The sequence below is a fragment of the Thamnophis sirtalis genome, unplaced genomic scaffold (assembly GCF_051295495.1).
Source record: "Thamnophis sirtalis isolate CommonGarterSnake01/CBP01778 unplaced genomic scaffold, rThaSir2_p1.2 scaffold_1, whole genome shotgun sequence".
Lineage (NCBI taxonomy): Eukaryota > Metazoa > Chordata > Lepidosauria > Squamata > Natricidae > Thamnophis > Thamnophis sirtalis.
In genome coordinates, this window is record NW_028261381.1 from 74,105,516 (window position 1) to 74,121,198 (window position 15,683).

The following is a 15,683-nucleotide window of genomic DNA, read 5'->3' on the forward strand; positions in this document are numbered from 1 at the left end:
CATCTTTACAGCAATGGTACAGATAGGCCTAGGTTACAATGTGGCTGGGATTACTATTACTAAGCAATGTGGTCTTAAAGTACAATGTCACATGACTATGTTGCTTATCGGTAGGAATCTCAGAAGTCCCAGTTGCTGTTGTAGCCTCAGGGAGCAAAGTTGTTAAGTGGTAAGCGAGACTCCCAGTGGGTGGGCACTAGGGAGCATAGTTGGGGCCACAGGGGTCTGGTGGAGGCCTTGGTTGCATTGGGAGAGGTTGTGGAAAGAGGGTTATCTGAAGCCACAGGAGGCCAAGAGTGCTGCAGGAAGGTCCCTGGGATGCTGTCCTCTAGTGGGCTTTTTGGAAGAAAAAACAGTGGCAGCAACTGACTGTGGCAACTTGCAATCTTATCTGCTGGTTTTCCCATTGGCTTTGCTTGTGGGAAGCTGGCAGGGAAGGTCAAGATGGTGATAATAGGACATGGGTTGCTGTGATATTGTAATCACAAACTGGACACTTAAGCACCCAACTCATAATCGTATGACTGAAAAGATGCTACAGAGTCTGGAACTTTGAGGACCAATGTTCCCTCTAATTTTTTTTCAGTGTGAGCGGGAAAGTATAGTGTTTGAGCTGCACAGTTTCATGCCTGAGCACCTAAGAGAGCAACAGTTTGAACTGCTGTCACGTCTGCTGGACATTTGCGCAACATTCCAAGCGTCAAGCGCCGATTGTGAGCGAGGTTTCAGCCTGAGGAATGCCAGGCATGAAAAATGCCACTCAAACACTATACTTTTTCGCTCACCCTGAAAAAAAAAGGCTCTCTGCTCAGCTTTTACATTGTTAGACTGGCTAGAGAGAGACATGGCACCAACAGCCTGGGTCCTGGCATTTTGCAGGCAACCTGTCCTCTCACATTCCTTTGGAATGCAACCCATCACATTTGAATTAGATCTTGCCAATTATCCTATTAAAAGATAACTCTATTATTCTAAAATATGACTAACTCAATATTAAAAACTGTAAATATTTAATGCTGATAAATAATAGCAGTAATTGTTATTTAGTATGATTAAAATCAGTATTGATATATCAATATAATATCTATCAAAATTGACAATAAACACTAAAATAACAATACAAATATATAATGTGGAATATAAATGTAATAAATATAATATATAAATGCAACATAAATGTAATAAAATAATTTATCATGAAACTTTCCCCCTTTAAAGTAGTAAGATCAATTAAATAGTCTAACAAGTTTGGACAATATGCTATATGTTACGTTACTTAAGAATATATATACCTCAGAATCAGATACAACATCCACATCATTTCCAACTGAGACAATAAAATCATATGCCATGCCAAAGCTATTTTAAATAAAGATATGAAATTAATCAAGTATTGCATTTATTTTTCAAAATGAATGTACAATTTTTTTATTATTTAAGTTTTGTACCCTATCTTTTCTAACTAACATTAACTTTAAAAAGATGTTACATCAGACTACAATACAAGTAATTAAATGAAGACTGAAATAAGTGTTTTGGCATATTGAGCTTTTTATATTTCTTTCTTATATTGCTTCTTTGGTTGAGAACTTGCTCCTCAGCTTACTTACGCATTAACTGTTTGTTGCTTTTATGGTTTATTCATTCACTGCTCCATCTTCAGCTTTTTTCACAGGGGGCAGGCCTTCCTTCCTTCCTTCCTTCCTTCCTTCCTTCCTTCCTTCCTTCCTTCCTTCCTTCCTTCCTTCCTTCCTTCCCTCCCTCCACTCCTTTGGCCACCAATTTTGATCCAATTCGCAATTCGTATAGTTTTTCTACCACCATCTCATCAAACGGAATCACACACACACACACACACACACACGTTCTTTGGGGGGGGTGTTGAATTACTCCACCTCACAGCAAAGACGCGGCGCAAAGTCGGCGCAGCATGTGTTCGGCCCCCGCTTACGCCGAATCAAATCCGCGGCCGGTGGGACCAGGGGGTTGCATTGCAAAGCCGCCAGTCCTCTTGCTTCTTCCGCTGGCGCCCCCGCCTATGGCAGCGGCGGTGGTGCCTCCCCCTACGCTCGGAGCACCTCAGCTGGGCTCTGGGTTACCCCTGCCGCCGCCTCCACCTCCGCCGCTTTCCTACTAGCTCCTGCGGCCTCATGGCTCCTCAAAAGCACGGCAGAGGAGGAAGGGGGAGGGATAACGTGGGGGCCAGCTCAGGTGCTCCGCGTGGAGGGAGAGGCACCACTGCCACGGGCGGCTCATCAAAACAAGTCTGGGGAGGTCCTTTGCGGGCGGCCAGTTCTAGCCGCCTGCAAAGGACTTCCCCACGTTTGCTTTGGTAGAAATCTCTGCGCGGCAGTTAGAAACTGCTGCGCGGGGGTTTCTTGCCACATGTGCGGCCGCGCAGCCGCGCACCTTAGAGGGAACAGTGTTGAGGACCATTTTAATAAGTTCATTTTCTCAACATGACCATAATTTTAAAGGGTCACTGAGTTAATTGTCTTCCCCGAGTTCTAGGCATTTGACAAATAAAGTTGCTTGAACTTGCTGGGGAAGTCTAGTTAATTTGCCTGAGCATGGATTTTTATTATCTATGAAATGTTTGATCCTCTGATTTCTGAAAATGGTCTAAATTAGTCCTTTATAATTCTAGTGTTTTATGTGGTGGCTACTTAATATAAAACAGTTAAAAGACTTGTAGAGCTGCTGCTATTGATCTGAGGTATATAAAAGAGCACAGAGTGTAATTTTGTTGAAATGAACATCTTAAATGGTATCTATTTTATTGTGTTGCCACCATGGTTATAGAATTGTGTGCTTTCTACCACAAGTTACATTTAGTCCTAGCCAGGTGGAGAGACAACATTTTTGTAATAAATATCTTACCTGAACGGAATACGTTATTAAGAGATGTAATTTCATATACATACATACACCGCACACACACATACCAAAAGTCAGACCCCATAAACAATTTATTACTTAAATTACATTAAATGTTTGAATTGGTTGCAATTTTCTTCTAAACACTTATTTGGCTCATGACCTTTGAACTTTCCTAAGTACAGTACAGTAACATTTCTCTAAAAATATTATTTAACCAAATTAGTCCAACCTGTTCTTTACTACTTTGGGACTTGATTTTGATTTTTGGTAGTATGTGTATATGTGCGTGCACAATACAGATACAAATACGTATTATATAATGAGTTAGAAGAGCTATGCTTTTTATAGTGTTGTATAAATTTGAACATGTTGATATTTGGCAGTAAAATGCTTTATGCTATTTTAGCTTTGTTTAACCTGGTTTTTTCCAGAAATGCTGGAGTGCAACTTCTTTAAAATTATGTGTACTGGGGAAGATTGCCTTAAGATAAATTATACCAGACTATGATGCTAATTCAATAGGTCTGAAATCAAGATGACTAGGCTAGTTTAAGCATTTTAAAGGTCTGCTTTAGACCAGATACAGTGTGATCTATTTACTTTTACTTAGAAATAACCCCATTATGTTAAGTGAGGCCTACTTTCAAATAAAAATACACAGGGTAGCAACCACAAAGAATGCAATGAAAGTAGTCTTTTGCATACAGTATCTCATTTCAAAGTGTGTTTACATGGTGTCACACACTTCTTTTTGTTTTGCATGGCATCTGGATAAGCTGTTGTTTGGCCAATAGAGATTTATGTGTGCAGTAGCTCAGACATTTCTAGTTATTTTGTAGAGGATATTTAAAGAAATTGCATCCCAGTGGAGAATAGAGCCACTTTCTCACTGGTTTGCAATAATTCAGAGAATTATATCATGAACTTTGCTATTTGGAACCTTTATCTTATTTATCCCAAAAGCAGCAAGAAAGGAAAAGCTCAACAGGACATGAATTAGATTCTATAAATTAGACACCATTGCCTCTTTGACATTCTCCTGACTTTGTTGCTAGGCTGCTACGTCTCTTGGCCTCTCTGGACTGCATGACTCCCTCCTGGAAGCAAATGCCATTTTTGGAGCAGACACAATTCATTATGGCCACTCTGAAAATGGCATCCACTTCCGGGACAAAGTCACATGGCCTAGAGATAGGGCAGCGTGCTCTGCTTCCCTAACACCCTCTCCAGAGTTCTGGAAAACTTCTAAAGGTAAGGATGCAATCCGTTACTAGGGTGTGTGGGAACCACTGGAGTCAGAAATAGACCCAAGGCCTTCTGGGACCAGAGGGGAGGGAAGTAGGCCCAAAGCCTCTGAGGATCTCGAGGAATGGGATGGGGGGGGGGAGATAGGAAGGGTTAGGACACTGCAATGTACGTACCTGCCATCAGTCATAAGGAGGAATGACCTCAGGTGTGCTGACCATAACTTTGAAATCAGGTGATAATTAGCTCAGTTGTACCTTTGAACTATTAGAACATTGTTTTAATTCTAGCACTTAGCAATAGCACTTAGACTTATATACCACTTCACAGTGCTCTTACAGTCTCCTCTAAGCAGCTTTACAGTGTCAGCATATTTCCCCCAACAATCTGGGTCCTCATTTTACCCACCTTGGAAGGATGGAAGGCTGAGTCAACCTTGAGCCTGGTTAGCTTCGAATTGCCAAATTGCAGGCCGCCAGCAGTCAGCAGAAGTAGCTTGCAGTACTGCATTCTAACCCACTGCGCCACTGCGACTCTTACTATATAGTATTAGAATATTTTATTTGAGCAGTTACACTTTTATTAAGGCTCAGACGCCGTGTCTCCTTTAATTTTAGTTTCAGATTTATAGGATTCTCAGACTTCATTGTTCACAAACCTTTAAAGTAGTTTACGCAGCAGATTGAGAGGAAAGATAAGGTGCACATTTTAAGAATAGTTTCTCCTTGGATAAGAAAAAAACTTAGAAGCCCTGGCAAGAAAAGAAATTCCTTATATGGAATGAAGTACGGAGGGAAATGAATAACTGGATAAGGGATTTGTATTCTATAGGAGGGGCTGGTTTTAATGTACCATATTTTTCGGACTATAGGACGACTGGAGTATAAGACACACCATGATTTTGAAGAGGTAAATTTTTAAAAAAAGTTTTACACTCTGCAGGCCTCCCAAACCCTCTGCACGCCTCATTTTTTTGCACAAAAAAAGGCATACAGAACTTTTGGTGGCTTGTAGAGTGCTCCTGGGGGCTGGGGGGCAAAAGCGAGCAAAAAAGGCCCTTTTTTTGCAAAAAAAAAAGGGGGGGGGACATGCAGTGGGTTTGGGAGGCTTGTAGAGTGCTCCTGGGGGCTGCGGGGGGGATGACAAAAATGAGCAAAAATGGCCCATTTTTTGCTCACGTTTGCCCTCCCCAGCCCACAGGAGCACTTTGCAAGCCTCCCAAACTCTCTGCACATCTATTTTGGCAAAGGGAGCAGGGTTTTGGGTGGCCAAAAATACTATATTCAGTGTATAAGATGCACCCAGATTTTCACCCTCTTTTTTGGGGGGGGAAGGTGCCTCTTATACTCCGAAAAATATTGTATATAGTATTTTATATATAGTATAAAGTATATAGTAACCTGTGCTGGATAGAGGGAGCCTTTGCAGCAGCCCACCTAAAGGCTTCCTATCATTGTCTTTAGGTGAAACATAACTTAATTTCATGCAGCTGCCTGATGTTTTTTTTATCAATCTGACTCAGAATGAATTTGGTAAGGAATAAAATATTCCAGCATAATGGTTGCAAGTTGAGGATAACCTGTACTGAACAGTAATAAAAATTCATTTTCCAACCAATGTGTGCATTTATGACCAAATATCATGCTCTTGACAACAGTGCACAAGAGTAAGGATGGCCTAGCTGTGCCACAGAACACTTTCTCAAATGAGACAGTGGCAATCAGTGATATTCACAGCGTCTCTCTCTGCCTTCTCTCTCTCAGTCACATGTTCACTCAGTAGCCATAACAATCTGATTGTTGGAATGGAACTTGGTCATTAAACAAGGAGGTATAGCAGAGGTAGTATTCAGCTGGTTGATACCGGCTCGTTGAACCAGTAGCGGAAATTTGGCTTGGGTTGCTGAACCGGTAGCAACCGCTGGCTGGCCATGCCCCTGAACCACTTGCTTGCCCTGCCCACTTGCCTGGCCAGGTCTAGCGGCCAGCTATGAGCGGCAGTGGCAGGCAGTGTGTGTGTGGGGGTGTGCAGCTGGTGCGAAGAACAGGACGGTGGCAACAGTCACAGAACAAGTCCCGTGATCATCGCCGCTGTCCCCGCCCATGCGTACCCCATTGCCTGCCAGTGCTGCTTGCGGCCGGCCCCCTGGATCTGGCCAGGAGAACAACCTCCTGCATCAGAGGGACAGCGTCGCAGCAGAGCTGCTTGGAAGACAGCCATCTGCCTCAGTCTTTAAGGTATTTCGATGAGAGGGTGGGAACCATAAAGGGACAGACAGCTGCAGGAGCTGCCTTCCGAGCAGCTCCGCTGCAAAGGGCAGCAGAAATGTTTGGCTTCTCTCTGCCGCAACATTCAATGTGGCTACTTCTCTTGTCCTTGTAGGGCTCATGTCATGAGAAGGAGGCGAGAATCAGCCAGGTTGAACGCTAGAAGACTTGGCTGAACTTTTCTGTGGGTTTGGTGGGTGTGGTTTGGGTGGGCGTGGTTTGCTGGGGTGGTGCTGCCCCACCTTGCCTGGAGTGATGTTGAGTTGGCCATGTCCACTCAGTCATGTTACCACCCCCCACAAAGCCACACCCACCGAATCGGTAGGGGAAATTTTTGAAACCCACCACTGAGGGGTAGTATAACTGAATCTATACAGTATTCAAATAATCTTTACTTGTTTGCACTTTTTAAAGCCTAGCCTTATATCAGGAGGCATCAGCTATAGAAATTGAAGTGAAACACATCACACTGTAATTTCTTTCTGAATTATGGGGAAAATGTGCTGCATTCTATTAGCCACAGTCATTGTATTGCACTTGCTCATGACATCAATAATTTGCAAGAGTTGAACCTGTACTGCACACAAGAGGGCAGGATCAGAGGCATGTTTTTCTCAAGTAAAGCAGGGTACTTTTGGTGAACTGCTTCCAAGAATACCAAGCAAGAAGCGTGAAAAGAAATACATTTGCTGAACTTTTAGCCTGCAAAAGGATAGTAATGGGGAACTTTTTATTGACAAGTGTTACATCTATCTTTTAAAAAAAAAAACCAACATTGGAATGTATCTTGGAATATTACATTTCCTCCCCAATATTGAGGTTATGTTGTGATAGAAATAAATGACTCAATGAATAAATAATTTATTAGAGCAAGCAATAATAACAGGTAATTGTTCCAAACCTCCCCAAAGAGCCATTGCTCTAACAGAAAATTTCTCTGCATTGTTGGAAGAGCACATTTAAATCTCAGGAGATTAGCTTTCCCCAACCTGTTATTTTTTGTATGCCTATTTCACAACTCCCATAAAGGATGACTGAAGGGAAGTTGCATTTCCGAGATTGAGAAGAGCTTCGAAAAGTACCAATTGGGCATTTTCCGGAAACAAACATCTGAGGAAGACAAATGACCGGTTCTTCCTGCAATTCTATCTAAAATGGCCACAAAAAGACAACATAAAGTGGCCAATAAGAGCTGGGAACACTTAACTCTATCTCACTGGAAACCACACCACCAGTGAAGCATCACGTCCATGACAAAAACTCTACCAAAATTAGTAGGGAAAAGACTTGGAACAACTAAAGGTGTGCTTCAGCTTTGGTCTGGGATTGAGAGAAAGGCAATACAGGTAGTCCTTAATTTATGACCATAATTGAACCCTAAATTTGTTTTGCTAAGCAAAACAGTTAAGCGAGTTTTGCCCCACTTTACAACCTTTCTTGCCGTAGTTGTTAAGTGAATCACTGCCGTTGTTAAGTTGGTAATATGGTTGTTACCATTGACTTTGCTTGTCAGAACATCACAAAAGGGGATCACATCACTAGTACAGTGCAAATCATAAATACAAATCGATTGCCAAGCGTCTGAATTTTGATCATGTGACCAATGGACATATGTGTGGAAAATGATAAGTCACTTTTTGCTGTGGTAACTTTGAGCAGTCACTAAATGAACTGTCGATAGCCAAGGACTATCAGTATCATGAGGACATTTCATATCTATATATTTAAAATATAGTTACTGGGAAACTTGTGCGTGCCCAATCAGGAGCAACAAGGAAGAGTCATGGATTGAAATGGGATTTGCCTCTTTTTGGCCTGGCAATGTGTGTGTTTGCAGCACGTTAAAGCTGTCATTGTTCAACAATTCTCAAACTGTTGGCATTCACTTTGTACTGATGGTAATCTGCTCAAGCAGATAAAAATCACATTTAAAATTGAGTAATGATATGGGATGAATGCTTATTATCCAGCTTTCAATCGTGCTGATTCATAAAGTAGGCGATAATATAAACTTATTAACACAAGGAGGCCTTATATACACAATGCTGCAGTTTCTTCTGGGATAGAAAACATGCAAGAAGTGAATACATCCTGTTTGTTTTACTTTTCTTCCTGATATTTTTTACTATCAACAAAAACACCACTAGATGGTGCCATTTTTACAGCACCCAACATGATAGCGAAAGTAATTAATGAAAAGGAACTATGTATGGGCAAGACTGAAAGACTGCATCTGTTCAACAAAATCCATTGGCATTTGTTGCTGGTTTTATACTTTAAAATCAAGTTCCATCTGGTGCAAAATGGAACTTAATTAGATCAACAAAAGTGGCTCCTCTTTCCTATTTTCATATGATGGCTCTCATCTGAAGCACAAACATAGTTCAGATCTATCCCTCCCTCCCTCCAATTTGTTTAATTTTGTGAGGAGAATTTGAATAGGTTACAAAGTTGGCCAGACTGGTGCCCTACAAAGATGTTGGAGTTCAGTTGCATAATGCTTAACCACAATTTCAACAATGGTTTAAGAAATAACTTAAAATGCAATATGAAACTTTGCATGCAACATCTTTACAAATACAGTCACACCTGTAGAATGCCCAAAGAACAGAGGAGTGATGTATGCATGGCCAGTGGAACTGATGACAGAGAAGGCTCCTAAATAGCTGATAATTTCCCTAGAATTCTGCTTCTGATTCAGGTGTTGTTTCTGGTGAGACCAGTCTATCAGCGCAACCTGGTCTATCCAAATATAGGATGGAGCATACAGCTTCCGCTTCTGATTCAGGGTTCTATTACTGCAGGGATGTGAAACTCAATTTCACTGAGGGTCACATCAGGGCGGTGCTTGACCTTGGGGAGAGGGGGCGTGGGCAGGAGGCGTGACCAGCTTAATGTCACTCATGTCAGGAGCACCTATGGCCAAGTGCTAAGGTAGGCTTCCAAGCTCAATTTGCAGCTGTGATGGTCTCCTGCAGCCTTTGCCAGCAGAAACAGAGTTTTTTTTTGGGGGGGGGGCACAAGCTCTGTTTTTGCTGGCAGAGGCCCCACGGGCCAAATCTAAGCACCCTGTGGGCCAGATTCAGCCTGCTGGCTTGAGTTTGACACCCCTGCCTTACTGAGACCTTAGGGGTTCTCATCTTGAGCAAACCTTTTTTCCCCTTGCAATCACATCACAATCATTTTACTGTCGGAATGAATTCAAGATGGTGGTTGTCACTTCTAAAGCTCTATTTGTCTATTATTGTACTGAAGGAAAATTATAAACTTCTCAGAGCCTTCTGATTGGAATAGCTCAAGGATGGGTTTCTGCCTGTCCGGTCCAGTCCACGCATACCAGATGGTCAAATTTACTATGCCTTTCAGTACCAGTTGTTCCAGTGACATCTTACTGGAGTGCTCCCTCTGGTGGCCTCTGGTGGCCTGCCCACCCCTGCTTGCTCCCCCTGCCCACCTGGTCGCCGCTCGATCTCTCTCCCTGCCTCACCATGCTTGCAAAGCGTGGCACGAGGGGCAGAAGCCCCCAAACCCAGCGGGCGGCATAAGCAAAGGAGGAGGCAGAGAGCTGGGTGGAGGAAGGGGGAAACCCTAGCGAGGGCTGCCTGCCTCCAATTTGACTCCACTCAGAGTGGACTGCAGAGGGTGCTGATCAGGGTGGACCTGCATTGCCCTGCTGGGTTCGGGGACTTCTGCTCCTTGTGCCATGCTTTGCAGCTGCCAGAGCCCTGCATGGATTTCTTTGAGGTTCTGGGAAAACTGGTTCTGCGAATCCCTCCTCCCCAGAACCAGGTTGCCCAGCACCCCAAAGAGGTCTGTGCAGGGCTTCGGTGGCTGCAAAGTGCAGCACGAGGGGCAGAAGTCCCCGAACTAGGGTTTTCCCCTTCCTCTGCCCAGCTCTCTGCCTCCTCCTTTGCTTAGGCTTCCGCGGGTTCAGGGACTTCTGCCCCTTGTGCCACACTTTGCAGCCACTGGAGCCCCACGCAGACCTCTTCAGGGTGCTGGGCAACCTGGTTCTGGGGATTCCCCCCCAAAAAAGACTGAACATGCTGCCGAGGATGGGCATTGGAAGGGGTGCCGGTGGCTCTGGGAGCCAGGCTGCGCGCACAGGAGCCAAAGGCCAGGGCACCCTGAAGCAGTGCCAGCCAGTATGTCCCACAAGAAGAGCCCCAGGGGCAAGGGCAGCAGGGCTGGGCCCTCCTCCACCCTGCCCAGCAATGCGCTGCTGCTGCCTTATCAGGCGGGCCAGGCAGGGGTGCGGGTGTGACCCAGGAGGGGGCGGCCAACAGGGGGTGCTGCCCAGCCGGCCCTCCCTCAGCAGCAGTGGCAAGTTCCACAACGTCACCTTCAAGGTAAGCAGCAGGCACGGGCACCACTTGGCCGGGGCAGCGGGGCTCATCTGGCACCCACCCAGCCACCGCTCAGTGGGCGGGCAGACAGATGGACAGAGGGTTGCCCTGGCCCGACTGCTGGCTGGTGCAACAAAGGTGGCATGTCTTGGGGAGGGTTGGTGGGTGCGAACGGCACCTGTCTTCCCCGTCTGGGCTGGAGCATGCGGGGCTTTTTCAAACAGCCAAACTCCTCTCCTGTTCCTTCTTCTGCTGTTTGAACAAGCCCCGTGGGGCATGCTCCCTTGTCTTTGACAGTTCCCTCGTTCCCAATTGTGTGTGTGGGGGGGAGAGAAATCCATCTTTTCCCTCCCTCTCCATGGATCCCCGCCCCAATTGGAAATGAGGTGGCTTTGAAAGACAAGGCAGCATGCCCCACATGGTTTGTTCAAACAGCAGAAGAAGGAACAGGACAGGAGTTCCAGGTGGGGCTTTTCAAACAGCCAAACTCCCCTCCTCTTCCTCAGGCAGGCCAGATCAGGAGCACATGCCAGGCTGTTGCTCCTCCTGCCTCTGCCACTGTCGGCGCGACTCTCATGAGGGGAAGAAAAAAAATAAAAGGCTCAATGGTGGCGGAACCAGCCCGCCATGGAGCAGCCCACCTTGCTCCCCAGCCCAGCAGAGCTTCCCCCCCTCAGTTCGGCTCTTCTTCATTCCTTCTTTCCCTCAGTGCCCACCAAAGTGCTGCCCCCACTCGGCTGCCCTCAGAGCCACCGTGCCCCCTCTGCATGCCTGGCTACCGTCCTGAGGGGGAGCGAGCGATGGTGGTGCAGGGTGGCTGGTGGCGGCAGCTACTGCTCCTGGGCTCACCGTGATTTGTGCTGCTTGGCGGGCAGCATCCCAACTCTCTCACTGCCACCACCACTCTGCCACCTCAGCAGCAGCACCTCCCGCCTGCAGAACCGAGGCGGGGAAGAAGATTGAGAGATGTGGAGCCACAGATTCCCCCGTTCCCCCGCCCCACAGCTCGCCTCCTTGGGTGGGACCAGGGTGAGTGGAGTTTGCAACCAACTTTAAAGTGAATGGGGCTGTTTGTGACTAAATGGGACAGAGAACATAGAGGGATGCAAGGAAAAATGGAGGTAATCTAGTCCAACCCCTTCCCAAGGCAGGAGTCCTTCCTTTTGTTTGAGAGCTGCCAGTAGCAATCATGAGGGAAATGGATTGTGTGTGTATGAGAGAGAGAGAGAAAGAAAGAATGAGAAAGAGAAAGAAGGAAAGAGAAAGAGAAGAAAGTTGGAGAGAGAGACGAAAGAAGGAAGGAAGAGAAAGAAAGAAAATAAGTGGGGGAGAGAGACACAAGAAAGAAAGAAGGAAGGAAGGAAGGAAGGAAGGAAGGAAGGAAGGAAGGAAGGAAGGAAGGAAGGAAGGAAGGAAGGAAACTTACGATCACAATTGAGCCCAAAATTTTGGTTGTTAAGAGCCTTGTTAAGTGAGTTTCACCACATTTTTCAACTTGGCCACGACCACCCAGTCACACGACCACCAAGCCACTCCCACCCAGTCACATGACTGCTGAGCCACTCCCACAAAACAGGCCACACCTAGAGAATAGGTTCCAAAAAAATTTTGAAACCCTGGAATAGCACAAAGCAAGTATAAATAAATGAATAACAAGTTGGTGTGGCTTCCTATTCAGTTTACAAAAGCCAGCTGAATTTGAAACCAGTCTGTCTTTCAACAACCCAAAGCCTAGTGTAGCGTATGGGTATTATTATGCTTTTAAGAAGAGGCATTAGATACACTGGAGACAGCTGTCCTGATACATCTAATGCAGTCAACTTTTTTATACCTCTCGCCCACTTTTGTATCTCTGTTAGTAGTAAAATTTTCTAACCGCCCACCGGTTCCACAGTAATGGTGATTTTATGAAAACCTAATAAAAGAATTTAAATAATGCTATTACATTTTTTTAAAAAGTCAATTAAATTTTTAAAAAAGGAAAGTGATTCAGTATCGGACAAAACCCCTACCGCCCACCATAAAAGCTGGAACGCCCACTAGTGGGCGGTAGGGACCATGTTGACTACCAGTGATCTAATTAATGTTCCACATATTGACTGTATGCCTTCCTGTGGTTTTATGTGTACTACTTGTTGTGTGTGCTTGGCTACATTTCTTAGAATGACTTGGCCGTCATTCGGTCAGGAGGTGATGCTAGATAAGCACATCTTTTTACACCGAGAAAAGCAGCCCTACATTGAAGAGTTGCTCATGTACCATACACGTAATGCACCCACCCTTCAAAAACTTGTTGACACTTTCAGTTTCCCAGGATATGCTAAGTTGGGTCATCATCTCATTGCCTGAAGGCCAACCCAGTCATGAAACTTACTGAGTAATTCCAGAGTCCTCGGGGCTTTTTCGCAGCCCAGCTGAAAGTTGTATCTCAGATTAAATATGTGTAAACATAGAATATGGTTGCAAAAAAAAACCCACAAAAAACCTAACACCATTGTTGGAAGAAATGTCCTTCTGGGTTCAGTTCCAAGTGGGGAAAAAGACACTGGAAACATGGAGACTGCTTGGAAAGATGGTTTAATAGTGTACAGGACCACATGGTTTGAGCTCCTGAACAGAAAAGTGGGATAACATACCTCAATGTTGGGTGAAGAAGAAAAGAGAGTGAGATGCTGAAAGTTCCTGGTTTTCTTCTCTGGCCTTTAAACTTGATCTTGTATTCTGATTGGTTGTCAGACTCCCGTAGGGCCATGCAGGGGCAACTCTGTAGACTGTGCTTTGAGTCCAAGTTGGTTGTCTTGCTGGCTGATGTAATTTTCCCAGGTGCCTTGTGGTGAGTTTCTGTAGACTAATCCTACCTTTGTTATGTAGAGCAGACTAGCTCGGGCTTTAATGCCTCATTGACAAAGGTGGGGGGGGGGCAGGAAGCTTCAGGGAGGTACTTGGTCTTTAAAAACATATTTCTCCCTTGTCACATCCAGAGAAATATAATATTCTGCCTTCTTAATATTTCACAGGATATTTCAGTTTTCTAGCAGAGGGGTTTTAACTTCCTACACCTTTTTAAGCCATACTATGAAAGCAAAGTTTTACTGTATTCTGTTTCTATTTCAAATATTGTATCCAGATCTAAGAAGGATTCAGGCAGTTTAAACAAATATGGTCTTAGATTGAAAATTCCTCAAGAAGAAAATAGGCATCTTTATGCTTGAGAAGACTGAGAAAGGCTCTGATAACACTCTTCAAATACCAAATTCCCCGAAGGAATGTTACATAAAAGATAGATCTGTTCTCAGTCACTCCTTGCTACAGGATACAAAATAATGGATACAGGTTATAAGAAAGCAATGCCAGACTTCAGGCCAGGCACGGCTACCTAATTCTTCCAAAAACATATTCCCATATTCAGGAAGTAGATAACAGCAGACGCTTCAGCATCCGGACTGAAATTGCAGTATATTTTTATTGTATTGTATTGCATATTGTATTGCATATTGCGTTGCATATTGCGTTGCATATTGCGTTGCATATTGCGTTGCATATTGCGTTGCATATTGCGTTGCATATTGCGTTGCATATTGCGTTGCATGTTGTATTGCATATTGTGTTGCATGTTGTATTGCATATTGTGTTGCACATTGTGTTGCATATTGTGTTGCATATTGTATTGCATATTGTGTTGCATATTGTGTTGCATGTTGTATTGTTATAGGGAAGAGGCCTTCATCCTGCAGTGGAGCGGATATACCATGCCTAGAATGAGACATTACACTCCGCTACAGGTTGTCCTCGACTTACGAACATAATTGAGCCCAAAATTGTTGTTAAGTGAGACAGCTAAATACGTTTTATCCCATTTATGACCTTTCTTTCCACAGTTGTTAAGTGAATCACTGTAGTTGTTAAGTTAGTAACATGGTTGTAAAATGAATTTAGCTTCCTCATTGATTTTGCTTGTCAGAAGGTTGCAAAAGGTGATGACACTGGGACACTGCAGTCATAAAAAATATTGCCAAGTGTCTGAATTTTGATCACATGACCATGGGGATGCTGCGAGTGTGAAAAATGGTCATAAGTCATTTTTTTCAGTGCCATTGTAACTTTGAACAGTCACTAAATGAACTGTTGTAAGTTGAAGACTACCACTATACTATATTACAGTACACTATACTATATCCTGCCTTTAATAACTCAAAGCAGCAAACATATCCGATGTATTTCTTCCGCCTATTTTCCCTACAACTGATTTTCATGGCTAAAACAGGACTAGAACTCACAGTCTCCAGCTTTCTAACCCTGATGGGTAAAACCACTAGACCAAACTGGTTGTATGCAGAAGATTCTGAACACAGAACTCAAGCCAGCTCTCTACCTATCAATATTAGGTTTTAAATCTTAACCATTTTCTTCCCACTATTTCAAGTCAGTTGGCTTTTGGGCCATTCTTTTTAAAGACTGGAATTCCTTCTTCTTCATGCTTATATAAGGGTTTTGCCTGACCTGATCAAGGCTGATTCCCACCTCTCCAGCTTTAGCTCTTATAAGTATCTTCAGTTCATTGGGAGAAATATTTCTAATTGTAAGGGCAGCTTGAAGCAGCAGCATTTGCCTAGAGAAGGGATCCTTTCTTTCCTGCTATGTATACTGTAATGAAATTAGGACTTGACCACAATCTCATGGGGTTGTTTTTAATCAGGAATCTGGAACTAATAAGGATGTTAGACGTGATGGCTCTAACACATACCTCTCTAATTCTGCACCTGTCAGGTTTTTTTATGTGGCTAAAATGAAAGGCAGGGAGTGCTTCAGTGGTCCTACCAGTTTGGACCAGTTCTCCCAAACTGCCTTCAAACAGAGAGCGAACCGGTTCTCTGTTCCTTTGAAAGTGGGCCCTCCCTTCCTCCCGCCTGCCCCAGGGTTATACTTACCTTTATTTCAGCTTCTG